Source organism: Lissotriton helveticus, chromosome 7 (genome assembly GCF_964261635.1).
Source record: "Lissotriton helveticus chromosome 7, aLisHel1.1, whole genome shotgun sequence".
NCBI classification, from domain to species: domain Eukaryota; kingdom Metazoa; phylum Chordata; class Amphibia; order Caudata; family Salamandridae; genus Lissotriton; species Lissotriton helveticus.
In genome coordinates, this window is record NC_136068.1 from 462,737,859 (window position 1) to 462,750,545 (window position 12,687).

The window sequence follows — 12,687 nt, forward strand, 5'->3', positions numbered from 1 at the left end:
TCAGTGTTTATTTAATTTGTAAAAAAAATAAGTGCCAGTGCCCTTGTGAGGTCACCACATCATGCACCAACCATTGCCAGCACTGCCAAAGACAACTACAAACCATCACAATGCTACAAGTATGACAATTTAGGCTGTTCGAGGCCCCCAAAATATATAATGAGAAATAAACAACAGTTTATTTATCAGCTCTAAATTACACAGACAGTGACACCATGTGGCAGCTGTCATAGTGCTGGTGTTGAAAATTAAGAGCCTGTGCCAAGTACCGGAAACCACATTTCCAAATTAAGCACTGCGCCCCACATTTATTCTATTACAAAGAAAGCACTGTACTAGCCTGCTTTTTTAAATGACACCCATGAATAAACCTAAGAGCAAGAGGAAGGGTTGTATGTCAGAATATCAACTCAAAAAATATTGTGCTGCAAAAATGACACAGGAAAAATTCTGACAACAAAACTACCATGAAGGTCAGTATGAATAGGGATTTAGAGTTGTACTATTCTTAACTCCACATCTGCATACCTGCTTTGTAGATATATATGTCAAGTTACATATACATGGAGAAAATGTATGCTTCGCTATATATTCTTATCATCAAAAGATTTTTGATGTTAATATTTTTCCTACAATATATTTTTAGCACAATATTTAGGATTTGATATTCTGGTACTATACCTCGGGACAAGATTTAGTCATGGTGGGTCTCCATAAACCTCAACATTCTGCCATCCATTAGCCAGTTCTTATCCAAGCCACACAACCCAGCTACCTCCTCAGCAAAGCTCTAGCTGTTCTCACATCTGGAGTGATTTCCGATATCACCCAAGTAAAAGAACTTTATTAGATTAATGATGCCCAATTTCTACTCTACAGTGTCCATAATGAAAGCATATAAGAGTGCCCAACAGGAAATGGATTCCTGGAACTTTTCTCCCACTTTTCCCAAAATGGATTAGCTTGCCAGGCCTTTTCTCTGCCCATCACCCATTCTGAACACTGTCTTTTACTCTGACACCATCACAAACCAGTTGTATGACACAACCACGATTTCCTTTCCCACGCCTTCCTTAACAACGCAGGCGGAACAAATGCGTCTGAACTACGCATTCCATTTACAATGCATGTTGTTACAATGACTTGCCTTAGGGGGCTCTGGTCTTTGGAATAGTATAATTTACTATTCAAACTCCAGTCCCCACAACAGAATGGAAAGCATTGGACTTTAAAGTCCAATGCAGATTCACCCAACGCATGTTGTTGTAATCATTGCGTTGTAAATGGAATGCGTGGTTCAGACGAATTTGTTCTCCCACTAGCGTCGCAAAAGCAAGGTGTTGTTCGGCGGCTGTGATATTTGCTGTTTCCCTCACAAACCAGGTTAACTTGTTTATCATACTGTAGGTGACTCCATTGGTTATGTTTCAGAGACCCAGAATAGCTTTAGAACAAATACATTAGCCATCTAAACGATAATAGTTAGGTTAAATTTACAACGCACACCAGCAATAAGAAAATACATAGTTTAGGCATCAAATTTTATACATACGGGTTAAACTTGAGTCCAGAAGGTGAAATAGACCTACGGAGATATATTCTGTTCTTCATACATTCCCAACCACCGAATGGAACCAGTCGAGAATTCATGCAAATTAAGCGTAGATGTAGTCTCATGAATGATCTTCTAGACAAAGCTTTTTAAGCACAAAGCTTTTAGGAAATAGACATAAAATAAATTAAGGTAGGGTATTGTACAAGAAAATTGTAACATAATATCATCTGATAAAAATATCATGTCCTAAATATTGTTTACAGGAATAGCACCCCTTTTAAGTTAATAATAGATACTATACGCTTAATGGGATAATATTGTTGTCAAGGATATTTAGGTGATGGTATTTCTGTCATATGATATGTTTGCAAAATGATATTTTGCTATACAATCCATACTAGATTAGAAGGTAAAACAAGAACTGTTGACCACCAATAACAAAAAGCAGCATCCAACAGGCTCTAAAGTCTTGAGTTTCAGCGTTCAATAAAGTCAGATTTCAATAGAATGTTTGGGAATTAGCACACTGTCACAACCCGGGATCTTTCCCAGAGGGAGGCTGGCCAAACCAATGAAAGTTTGCAAGAGAGAGGGATAAAGTTCAGGAATTTTTGTTTTATTTAAAAAAAATCAATTTGTCAAGAAGCACAAAAAAAAAGTCAAAGTCTATGGTCTTTCAGGGGTCCGAACTCCTGCTTGGAAAAGATTCTGTCTTCACCAGGTCTTCCCCTGGACTTGGGGTTGGATGTTCGGTACGTCACCTCCCCAGCGTTGATGGAAATGGCGTGGGTGGATGGGGATAAAACAACAATAGAGACCGGAGTGAGTTGCAGGGGAAAACCGGCGTTTCTCTCTCATGGAAAGGGAGTGAGGGGAGAAGTCACCTTCGACCGGCACCGAGTGAGCCCCGACGTGACCTCCCTCCTCCCTTTATACGGGAAACATCGTTTACGACGCAACTTTTACCACGCAGTGCCTTTACAACGCAGGATTTTCAACGCAAGTCATTACAACGAATTGCGCTGGGGGGCGCTCTAGGATAGGTAATAGTTTAATTTACTATCCAACACCTTCCCTACTATCCACGGGGACTGGAGTTGGAATAGTAAATTAAACTATTCACTATCCAGTGCCCCCAACGCAAGTCGTTGTAACGACTTGCGTTGAAAAATCAGCATTGTAAAAGCATGTGTGGTAAAAGCATGCGATGTAACAACGTACATCCCTTTATACAGCGTCCTTCCCCCTCCCGTGTCCCGTAAGCCCCTGTAGCGTCACCCGTACCTTAGTAAGCCACCCTCCTCCCAGGGGGGTGGCTGGGCGAAACGTGGTCCCGTTGGCCTCCCGGCTTGTCGTCTCTGCACGCCGCAGCAGTACTTGATTCGGTCTCTTCTTTGGCTCCGCTTCTTCTCACTGCTACTCCGCCTCAGCTGTTCCTCGCTGTCCCTGCCACGAACTCTCCTGCTCCGGGGAAGCCAGCTTCCGTCTCCTGAAAGAAGGACGTCCCTCTTGTTTGCGCCGGCTGCTCCTCTGATAGGCCGCTTGGGTATGACGTTGTGTGCCACGCCCTTGGGATTCGGCCTGAGAGATTCCCTTAAAGGGCTCTTGTCTTTCCTGCACAAAGGGTGAAACGACTCTGTCAGAATCGAAGGACAACAGAGTCCGCAGTCCATTATCGGACTCGTGACACACACTAAATTGGCACACTTTCACTAATTATAAGGATCTTACTCAATATATTTATTAACAAATTATCTACGATTTTTTTGATGTACTTTGTAATGATCTTACTTCTCGTTTACATGGTTGCCAGAAACAGGTAATAGGACATACTGTAGCAACACAGATACACGATCCCAAGAAGAACCTTATGCCAGTACACAACATCCAGTAATGGATTTCCATTTTAAAGTCAAGGACCGTGAGACCTTGCTTGTGTTTAGTGCCAACCGTATCTTGAAATTACATGAGAGGCAGTGGATCATGCACCATTAATTCAAATAAAGAAGGGCTTAATGAAGAGCCAGATTTGTACGTAATCTTCGGAAAATCGATTTGACTTTTGTGTTAGTGTCTTTTTAGTTGGGTTAATATTATCAGAGCCGCCTCAGATCCCATAGTGAACATGTAACTCATGCCATTCTGCAAATTTCAGCCTGTTTCCAAGATGGGAGTCCGGTCGTGTTACAACTCAAGAATTAATTCACTGAAACATCAAATAATTTTCAGTGTTTCTAAAGATCATATTTTTCTCTGCATTTATATGAACACTATACGTTTTTGGTAAAGTGTTTTGGATAGCTGGGGAGTGAATACTTTTAAAGTGTAGTGTATTAGGAGTAGATGGAGAAATCACTATTTTCCTACATGTTTTCCTAGGTTTTACCTTGAAAAGGCATCTGCCTTTTAAAGTGAACATGGTGAACCGTAATGGCTACCTCAAATAAGAGAAAATTGCAATTGTAGTGGAATTAATTTTGTTAAATTAGCTTTGAATAACAAACTATCTTGCTATTTTGTTACGTCATGATCTAACTCAATGAAAAGATGTTCCTTATATTGGCCCCACACAGTAACTAGGCATCTTACCAAAGATTCTGTATACATTCCTGAAATTGGTTTTCCATGCAGTGGTGTAATGAAGATTGCCCCCATAGTATGGACACAACACTGATCCTAAATAGTTATATACCTGAGTTGAGGAAATATTAGAAGTTAGTGGGTGAAGTGCTATTACACGATTTATATAAAGTGACAAAGGCTACTGTACTGAAATCTGAGCATATCAACTTCTTTGAATGTATGCATTTGTCTGGTCACCTGAGTTAAAGAACTCAGACCTGTCTGGCCTGGCTTCAATTGCTCACTGAACCGAGAACCAATCTCTGCAGCACCCCAGTTGTGATCCTCTTTTTCCTGCACAAAGCTCCCCGTTTATAACTCTTTTTACCTGCCAAGCTCCCATTGGATATTAAAGCTGTCCTGCTGATTAACCCATCAGGTCAGTGCGACTGGTGCTGCCGCACTGGGAGCTGGCCTGTGGAGGGTGTGCTGTGACCTTAGGGAAGGCTGTGTTTAGCAATATATTATGATGTGAGAGATGAGGGACACTTTTGAAGGTGGTAGTGAGAGAATCCAAAGAGGCGGTCATGGGACGTGGGGGCACCAAAAGTGGTTGTTGCACCGGGTGCCACCATCACTAAAACCGGCCCTGTAACTCATCTTCCAGCGTCATGTCCCATCTCAACTGACGTCCAGTTCTTTCACATGCACACCTCTGCCTTGATGCATTTTGCTACTCGTGTAAGTTGCGAGAACAAAGCTTGATTTTCCTGGCCTGAATTCTCCTTGTGAAACATTGTGCTAAAGATCCCATGTCCTGCTCTTCTCCAGGCACTGGACAGTTACTCCCTTTAAACATGATTCAGTATTTTCCATAAAACTCTCGAGGGTGTTATTTTAAATTAGCGGCGTCTCTGTATTGACAGCAATACTGTTAAGTTAGAATAGTACACCTATACGTCCCTGTGTATTCTTGCATTGATCATCTTGTGCAGTCAATATTGTTGCTGTTCAATATTTTTGTAGTCAGTAGTTTCCCATGCCACCTTGCGAAATTACACACCTGTTCTTTTACTTTAGAAGTTGATAGATGAGACACTGTAAACTGAACTGCCCCAGGAAGAGTTCTGATGGGGATACAAGCTGAGCTCCAAGTGCAGGTCACGAGACACGTGCAGTATGTTTATTGTTTCAGCCATATCCATAATATGAGTCACATTAACGTGGTTTTTAATGCCAATAAAACTAAATAACTGTTAATCCTTAAAGCACAAAAACATAAACACAGTCCCTTGCCCACATAAAGTGCAGAAGTTATTAGTTACAAAACACAAATTAAACAAAATGCAAGCAACTTTGCATCAATTAAAACGTCTCTATATTTTGTCAAGTGTATAGCATTGGGGAAACAAGTGATGTGTGAGTATTACAAAATGTCTTATACACATCTTGTTTCTTGCAATTTCTGCTGGGAATCGGAAAAGAGTTCGATGTGGTGCATTCTGTAAAGAAAAATTTGGCCTAGTACTGGAAACAGATCTCTGCAATGGGCATCCAAACCAGTTCCGGGTTAACAAATAGGCAAACTAGCCCCCGGCCTATGACCCCACTCCTTTTAGGGGTCCCGCTACAACGGGTCAAAATAATATTGAATTGATCTTGAAAGAAAATTACAATTAAGGTTTCTTAAATATTGTTTCCAAAAGATAGAAAAAACGAATCAACTCAATGAAACGAAAACTTTACATTGAAAATTCTATAGAGAAAATACCATATTAATGCAATGTACCCATTATCAACTTAAAGTACATAAACCAGAGGCATCAGATTCACATAACAGTTTGTCTCTTAAAAGCTCATCTTCTGGCAGCTGTTAGTTTGTAAAACAAATCCGCTGCATTGGGTATGAGGAGCAGGGCCGGACTGGGAACCAAAACCGGCCCTGGCAAAGTGCTTGGCCAGCGCTTTGCCAGGGCCGCTTATCGGCCGATTTTGTTACAGGGCTGATTTTGCAGCTATGCTGCAAAAACGGCTCTGTAACAAAACCAGCCCCCAGGGCCCAAAACCGGCCCCCACCCTTGCGGCCGACCGGGGGATTGCCCGGTGCACACAACGGCCAGTCCGGGCCTGATGAGGAGATAATTTGTGGGGTGGAGGGGGCGGGATTGCGACTGCCCAGGGGGCCTCCACGGGGTTTAATCCGGCACTGATCAATACTGTTATTAATATTCTGTTTCCATGTAGCGCTTTGTGCAACACTTCTGCCATTTTGAAGCACTGTAAATAAAAGAGGATACAATCAACCAATTTAGTGTTTCATTTTACCTACCTGGGAAGGGTTGGATGACTGAGTTGGCCTGGCATGGATTCCATTTCTTGTCCTGCACATCACATTAGATGTCAGTGGTGTCTGTTAACTCGCTATCTTGTCGGCATGTGAATGTAAGTGAGAGTACATTTTTGAAGAAGGAACGAAAAGCCGATGTTTTCATTTCTCTGTTCAAACGATCAAAGAATGGTGACCCATGCAGATTGTGCTCTGCAGATGATGGACTATGGGGATTTGCACCTGCTGCAGAGAGCTGCGCGTAACCGCAGCGCGAGCTCGTCCTCCACCACGCCGCCTTTCATCATGTTGAGGTTAAATGGGGGTTCAACCACCTGCGACGGCATACTTGTTAAATGAATGAGGCCCAATACATTTAAAAACAACGGCGTGGCTCCCTGCACTGAGAGTCGGGATCGGCGTGCATTAACAGGGTTGTGTGTGGGTCGAGTGCTAGAATGGTTGGGTTGTCAAGATTTGAAGATGACAGGGTTGAGGTGCACTGTACACTTGAGTCTAAACACCGGAAGAACAGATGCGCAAATAGAGGGCGCGCGGGCTCCATGGCATGTACTGGAGCTGTTTTCAAATACTGGAGTGGCTGGGGGAGGGGCATTGCAGACGGTTGGACACCACGAAAGAGGCGCGCGCGGGCCCATGTTGGGGCTGCAGTTCATGATTGAGGTCACACTGGCTGTGTAGAGGACCCCTCCTCTTCTAGGGCCTACCCCGCGCTCATTGGACGCTCTCGGCTCCCCCGCCCCTGCTGCTGTCTCGCTGCCAGTAATGCAATATTGATTTTCCCATCACAGCCCTGCAATGCGAATAGAGGGGAGGAGAGAGAAGGCGCGGAGGGAGGGTGTGCGGTAGAGCGAGGGAAGGGGAGACGGAGGGGGAGCGTCGAAGTGGAGGAAGGGAAAGAGGTCGGAGGAAAGAAGGCAGAGGGACGCGAAAGTATTGGGAGGGAGGAATGGGAGAGAGCTGGGGGGTGAAGGGGCCAGGGAGTGTTGAATGGGAGAGATGGCTCCGACATAGGAGAGGCGAAGACTTGAGAAACGGAGGGGGCGCGTGAAGAGAAGGGCAAAAGCGCAGCAGAAATTGGGTTTTTGTTGTTGCAGTTTTATATCGCGGGAGCTCCACCTGCAGGTATTGGAGCGCTGTATATATCACCAGTTACATTACACAACATTGTGTGGGCACAGGGCCATTAAGTGATTTGCCCAGAATAACAGGATGCTGAGCCGACGCAGAGACTTGGACCTGGTTCCCAAACCTGCAGCCCTGGCTCTGAGCTTCCAGGAGCAGTGCTATCCCCCAGGTCACGTGGATATCAGCCTGGAATCCACTAGAACAGATCTCTCTTGTTACTTTACATACTTTGGGTCTTATTCAAAGATTAGCTGGTCGGCCGCTAGGGCGGCGAAGTACATTAAGTCAGCTGCCCTCAGATGTATGATGTTACGACGCGTACCATTACAACGCATGCTTTAACAACGCGTCCCTTACAACGCAAGTCGTTACCACGACTTGCGTTGGGGGCGCGGATTTAGAATAGTATAATTTACTATTCTAACACCAGTCCCCGTGGACACTAGGGAAGGTGCTGGAATAGTAAATATACTATTCTTAATCCTCTAGCGCCCTCCAGCGCAAGTCGTGGTTACGACTTGCGTTGTAACGGACGCGTTGTGAAAGCCTTGCGGAGTAAAATCCGCATTGTAAAGGATGTTCCCCGCTGCCCTCCATATGCATATCTGTGTGTCTATTGGCTCATGTGAAGGCACTTAACGTTTGGAGAGCAACTCCATTGTTTCAGGTGGCTGATTGCCAAACTTTGGTTTTTTGGAAATAAACTCCCAAAGTGGAAGTTTGTTTTTTAAAAACGAATTTCTAATGACCTGACACGCTGGGAGTTTTTTTCCCCAGGGTGTGGAGTAATGCGTCTATTACTATGGATAATGGCATTACTCTTAGTCCTACTCCCTCGCCTCCTTCATCACAAGTGAGGCCCCCGCCTCCTCCTAGACCCACCCCCAGCCTACAAAAACTCTGCCTGCCCCACCTCCACCTGTACGTAAACAAGACGAGCTAGCACTCAGATGTAACGCACCAGGAGGGAGGGAGGGTCCTAGAAGGAAGGCGAGGGAGAAGGACTAGGAGTAATGCCATTATCAATAGTAATGGACGCATTACCTCCTGTCCCTCCCTCACCTTCCTTCGTCACAAATGAAGACATAGCAAGCATAAGAAAACAGAGACGGGCAACTGAGTGATAAAGAACAGCAATTTTAATAACATGCCCAAACCACAGCAGATAACATCCCTATCCCTCATAGAGGACAAGACCCTGTGGCCTAGAACATTACAGAAACGTTCCAGGCTAGCAATCCGATAGTGCCGGACAAACGTAGAAGGGGAAGACCAGGTCATAGCCCTCCAAATCACCCTAGAGGCACCCTGCAACTCAGTCACCGTAGCAGCCATACTACGAGTAGACCGGCCCTGCACCCCAACCAGAGGATCCAGCCCTCTAAGCTTGTATGCCAGCAAGACCGTGGACTGAATCCCAATGACTCAACATAGCTCTGGAAGGCTTCACACCCTTTTTAGCGAGACCAAAGTTAACAAAGCGTCCCCTTCCGGAAATGCTCCACATCCTGCAGGTACCACAGCAAAGCCCGAAGCACATCCAGACAGTGCAACCGAGACTCCTCAGCCGAGAAAGGATCCGGACAAAATTCCAGCAAAATCACCTCCTGACTGAGATGAAATGCCAAATTGACCTTGGGAACAAAGGAAGGCACCAGCACCAAAACCACTTGATCCGAAAAGACCTTGCAGAAGGGACACTTACAGGACAAAGCCCCCAGTTCACCCAAGCGCCTCGCCGAGGTAATGGCTGTAGGAGAGTAGGATCTGCTTCGTATGGTTACCCCCACTTTTTGCTGTGTTTCACTGGTTTATCGACTTTAGTCTAGCTGTGGCCCTGCTAATCAGGACCACAGCCTAGCTGTTCTCTCTCAAAATTGGTTACCTGTACATTTGGTGCACTCCAGATTGGTTACTGGGTTACCCTTGTGAGTCCCTAGTATATGGTACCTTAGATACCAAGGGCATAGGTACCCCAGAGGCCTACCAGGGGCTGAAGCATGTATTATGCCACCCCTGGGAAGCCTTCCAAAATGGCACCACAGGTCTGAACTTGCAGCCTGGTTAAGGTGGTGTAAGCACCCCTTACTTAGATATAGTATACCTATATTTACCTATATATATAGACACATATTAACCTATAAGTCACTCCAATGGCAGGCCTTGACAATCCTGAAGGCAGAGTGCTTGGTTTTGTGTGAGAGGGTGCCCTAGCATGAGCTGAGCCCCACTGCAGCTTTCGGAATCCCTTCTTTATAGCTGTTCTATGATATAGCCATACCATATACTCTTAAGTGCATTATAATCCTCGTGGTTAATGCTAACTTTGGAATGACTTTATCAAAACATGTCGTGTTTGGTGTCAAACACTTTGGAATACTACCCCCGCCAGTTCTGGCGGCGGGGGTAGCATTCCACCCTTCTAGAAGAAGAAGACATGTACACACTTACTTACCCGGTAAATGTTTAAAAGAGCCTCAGCCTCACAAAATGGATGCTGCTGCCACATACACAAGTCTGACCTCCTGCTGCTGGACGAAACTCCGGCAGGTGAGGCCTGGACAATAGGTTTCCTGTCCAGGGAGGTGCCAGCACCTCCCCAGACAGGCTTTAGTGTTTTGGGGCAGGGTGGGTTGCATTCAGTGAATGCTTTTCAGACACTGCATGGGGCACACAAGGTGTCCCATGCATTTCCCAGTTCAAACCGGTTGCTGGGGCACTCAGCCCCAGCTCTGGCGTGAAACTGGACAAAGGGGAAGGGGTGCAACCATCTCCTTCCCAGTTCCTCCCATAGGTGGGACCCTAGAGTTAGTCCAACTCCTAAACTTGGTATAAGTATAGGAACCCAGTCACTAGGACTTTAGATTACCCTGGACAAAACTCTGAAACAGAAATCTTGGACCTTCGACATTCCATATCGACTGGAAGACAGAAGAAATCTCCCTTGGGGTCAAGGAGTGACTCCCCTGTTCAAACAGGCACCAAAGAAGCATCTTGCCAGTCTGCATTTTCGAGGCTCCCGCCGGATCCCGAAGAATCTGTGACACAGGATACGGACTTCCACACATCTCCGAGGCTGACACGAGTCCCCAGCGAAGCTGAGATCTGTAGCTATCACGAGAGACGTGGGACCGGAACTCCTGGACATCCTGCACATTTGCTAGTGCATCAACTTCCCGAGCTTTCCCGAAGTTGTGCAATGGGCTACTTGTAGTCCAAGCCCTGAGCACCTTTTGCATAGAAGATTGTGGGCCTACACTCCATGAGTGTTGCGTGGTCCGGCTTTCAGCATTTCTGCTCGAGGCGCCTTCGCGATCCCTAGTCTGTTGGGTCCCCACAAAGGAATCTACTTTGTTTCTAGAGCTTCCCTGGTTGCCCCAGACTTGCCCTGACTCCTCTCCAAAGGGTGAGCCCCTCAGTCCTTGCTGGTCTGCACCAAAGTCAATCTTATCATCTTGCGTGGGTTGCTGTTGCCAATGGTTGTTGGGTCCAATCCAGATACCGACGCTGCAGCACTCGACATCCGACGCCGGACAGCTCGAATCCAGCTCCTGATTGTTGCCGACGCCACCTGGACCTTGTGGCTGAAGAGTCAAGCTTCACCTACTTCACCTTAAAGCACCCGACATCGGCTGGCATCTTCTTGTCGCCATCCTGGTCACTGGCTAGTGACCCAGACTCTGTCCCCTCTGCTTTCAGGTTCTTCAGATCTCCGATCCACCCTTGGATCCATCCGGACACTCTTCTCCTGGACGCCTGCAGCACTTTGCAGCTTTCCATTGGAATCGACGACGAAACCCGACACGAAAAGACACATATGCACACAGCTTCCCTGGGTGAGGTAACACAAGTACTTCGGTGCTCCCATGGGTCTTGACTCTCGAAGTGTCCAGTACTGAAAGGGTTTTACCGTAGTCCACTCCGAAGTGTCCTTAAACTTTAACTTTGTAACTTTAACTTTCGCCATAGAAGTCAATGGTGATACGCGGCTGTGTTTAGACACTGCACGCGTCCCCCGTGGGTCTCTTGCGTCCCTACCTTGGGTGGTTCCTGGTTGCCCCAGCAGTTCTACAGGCCCTAGGCCTAACTTCTATACCTCACATGGTCTTATACCACTTTCTTAGTATATAGTTTGTGAGGCCCCTAGGGCAAAACGTATACTGTGCTAATTTACTGTGTGCTATTTAAGTTCTTGTATTGTACTTTTGCCTCTAGCCTCATAAAGAAACTAGAGGGGTTGTGTTTAGAATAAATACATATATTTTATATATATACCAGGTGTGGTGCTCTTTCATTTGATCATTCAAGAGATTATAGACTGGTAAAACAAGCTACTCTACATTTCTTCAAGACTTAGCCTGAAGGCTGCTCTCCACAGCTACCACTAGGATATTCTATAAAGGCTGTCTAAACCTACCATCAATAAGGGTTGTTTGGACTGGTGCAAGGTGCCCTGGACATCATATGCCAGGCCAACTTCTCACATTGGTGAGCAGTGTGTGGGATTCCAGCTTGCATTGTTTTACCAGATAATCTTGAGAATATCATTTGAAAATCCACTAAAGGTACCATAGGTACATATAATACAAGCTTATAATACAGTAAGTGTAGGATAGTAGGGTCTGCTTCCTATGGTTACCCCCACTTGTTGCTGTTTCACTGGTTTTTCGACTTTAGTCTGGCTGTGGCCCTGCTAATCAGGACCACAGACTAGCTGTTCTCTCTCTAAATTCCATGTACATTAGGTACATACCAGATTGGTTACTGAGTTAACTTGTGAGCCCTTAGTATATGGTACCTTAGGGGCTGAAGCACGTATTTTGCCACCCCTGGGAAGCCTTCCAAAATGGCACCACAGGTCTGCACTTGCAGCCTGGGCAAGGTGGTGTAAGCACCCCTTACTGGGATATAGTATACCTATATCCACCAATTAAAACAGACACCTATTAACCTATAAGCCACTCCTATGGCAGGCCTTGACAATGCTGAAGGCAGAGTGCTCGGTTTTGTGGGAGAAGGTGCCCTAGCATGAGCAGAGCCCCTCTACAGCTTTCAGAATCCCTTCCTTATAGCTGTTCTGTGATAGGGCCATACC